We start from the raw sequence: 3,376 nt of genomic DNA on the forward strand, positions 1-3,376 counted from the left end.
TGAAACTGGAAAACTTCTGTAAGGCAAAGGACATAGTCAATAAGACAAATTGGCACCCTACAGATTGGGAAAATGTCTTCACTAACCCCACATCTTATAGAAGGCTAATATCCAAAATATATGAAGAACTCAAGAAGCTAATCACCAAAAACCAAACAACCCAATCAAAAAATGGTTATAGAACTAAACCAAGAATTCACAACAGAGGAATTCATATGGCAGAGAAGCACCTAACAAAATGTTCAAAGTCCTTAGTGATCAGAGAAATGCAAATCAAAATGACCCTGAGATTCCACCTTACACAAATCAGAATGGCTAAGATCAAAACCTCAGGTGACAACACATGTTAGAGAGGATATGGAGAAAGAGGAACACTCCTTCATTGCTGGTGAGATTGCAAATAGCTACTTTTTAAAAAGTCTTAAAGCTTCTTAAATTAAAAAAAAAAATCAAACTTCCTCCTCCAGATATAGGATCCCAATACTATAGTTCTTCTGCTTCAGTCGGTAAAAAATTGGCATGCCCTTTCCTTCTGGCTTCCATGAAAGAGCCCAAGTCCATCGACAGTTATGTAGACAGTGTAGGAATGTGGTGTGAGACCACTGATGTGCATGAAGGATGCTGAACCTTCTCTGGTGCTGCCATGATATTCGAGGTTGAGTTTGAAAGCTTCATTATAACCTAGCAAGGGTAGAAGGTACTTCTTTTTAGAATTTCATATGTGAATACAGCATTTACATTATCTCTACTCCTCCATCTTCTCTAAATTCACCTGTGTTTCCACAACTCCATCTCAAATTCATTATACACAGCCATCCCTTACTGAGGTCATTTAATGTTGCTCTTAAATACATGAGCTTATGGCTGAGCACTTGAAATTGAACCTTATCCCTTGACTCATCGCTGGAGAGAGCTGATTCTCCCTCTCATAAAAGCCATTGACTACCTGTAGTTCTTCATTTAGTTATGGGTGGAGCCTTGTAAAATTTCCCTGATTCATGTTGGCATGTGGACTAGTGTTGCTATTGTACAGGTCTTGTTTAGCCAATCGTATTGTTAAGATTTCATCCCTGTTGTGTATAGCAGATACCACCTAGTAGTAAATATCCCATTCTTCTAGCTGAGGCTATAGATTTTCAATGAGGTCTAGCTGGAACAGTGTATATTGTCTTATATCCTCAAAACTTTAGTTTCTGATAACAGTTGTAAAATTATTTATTTACTTTATCCTAAAAGTATTCAATACATACATACATACATACATACATACATATATACATATATACATACATTCATTATATTTATGTAATGCTGTGACTGACACATTATATTCTCTAAAACCCATATGTTGAAATACTAGTTTCCATTGAGATGGCTCTGCCAGATAATGTGATCATGCCAATGAAATCTTAAAAATGGGATGTGCTCATTTATAATAAGCCAGAGAGCTAGAGCTCTATCTTCTGGGGACACAGCAAGTAGCTGCTTGTATACGACACATAAGTGACCCTTTACCAGATCCTAGACCATGTTGACATCCTGATCTCAGACTTTTCAGTACCCAGAAATGTTACTAATAAATTTTTGGTTTTAATAAGTTACCTGGTTTATGTTATTTTCATATAACAATCTGAACTAAGACCTAGAGTTTCATAATATTATAAATATTATTACAGGTAATATGCTGATTGAAATGTATCTGAACGTATTTGTAACTGCTTTTGTTCTCGAGGTATAAACTATTAAGGATTTATAAACAAATTATGTCTTAAAATCACTTGAAATGATTGTACTTACATGAATAAGGTCAGTTGTCATATAGGATACAATTAAGCATATTTATTTTACTTTTGTTTTAATTTTAGTAATTGTACCATTTAATTCATTTAAATTTTTGACAATTTATGTGAGAGCTACAACACTCCAAGTATAAACATATAAAAGAATGATGTTTGTATTATTTAATGCTCTTTTGTCTTTTTTTAAACCTAGTATTTCCTTCCTTTTATAGGTATCCAGTTTTTGCTTATCTTATTGGGATTGACCTCAAATACAAAAATTACTCCACATTCCTATTTTTACCTTTCCCCTTACCCAAAATATATAATAAGCACCATTCTGAACTTAGTTATCAATCCATCAGTAAATCCTGGAATCCAATGAACAGCAGTACACAAAATAAGTTCTGATCCCTTTATACAGCTACATAATTCTTTACCGTGTGACTACAAGTTAATGGCTCAATCAGTCCTCAGAGAAAGTTCTTTAAAAGAAACAGTGTCACACAGCAGGCCTAAGAATGTGGCAAGCAGAGAATTAAGGAAAAAAATGTCTGTTTCGAATTATGGGCAGTTACTTGCTTCATGAGAAAATTGCTCAGTGAGTTCATCATTTCAGTTCTGATCTGTTTGCAGCAAAAAAGGACTTGAATGATCAAACCTAAATTGAAAGGAATTAATATGATGGGGGAAAAATCACAACTATCTGAAGAGAGTGATGTTTTAGTACATTATGAAGAAAAACCTCTGCTTTGACATAATAATTGCTAGTTACAAAACTGGAAAATTGGGGGTACTAAATGAAAAACTCTGTTATATTAAACATAACTAGCCATGAGTCTAATTCCATATACCAATATAGAAATTAATGATAATAGTATATCTATAAAGAAGTCAGGAGATATTTGTTCACATAACTGTGAAGGACAAGGACAACACAAGTGTTACAGGAAATTTGATGTTGTCCTGACTTGGCTGATTCTGCCACTAGTTTCCCCATCTATCATCTCACTCCATCTTTACAATTATTCCTTTCAGTAGGGAGGGAAGATATTAGTTTTATTATTGGAGATATTAGGGTGTTCCAGGATATGAAATGACTTATCTAAGATCACTCAGATACCTGGTGTGCAGGGCATGGTTGCTATTCCTAGTAAAGTTCTCTACATTATAGCAGAATGATTAAAATAACAACTAAGTAAGACTTATTTAAGACTTTGTGTCAAATTTTGAACCATACTTACTGTATATGCTTACTTCAAACTCAGAATTCCACTAAAGAAGGCCTAAGTATTGAGCAGAAAAACAGGATTGATTAATAAAGAGGTAAGCCAACAATATAATTTAATGGCTATATTAATAATCTATTGTTTCATTACAAACCACTTTAAAACTAAGTGGCCCAAATGACAAATATTTATTCAAATATTTATTTCAAATATTTTAAATGACTTTTATGAGTCAGATATCCAGGAGCAGCTCAGTTGAATACTTCTGAATAAGGATTTTTTTTTTATGAGGTTGAAGTCAAGCAATAAGGGTAGCAAATTTGCTGCCAAGAACAGTCATTTGGTTTGGTGTGTGTATACATGTGTGTA

The sequence above is a fragment of the Mastomys coucha genome, chromosome X, assembly GCF_008632895.1.
Source record: "Mastomys coucha isolate ucsf_1 chromosome X, UCSF_Mcou_1, whole genome shotgun sequence".
NCBI lineage: Eukaryota > Metazoa > Chordata > Mammalia > Rodentia > Muridae > Mastomys > Mastomys coucha.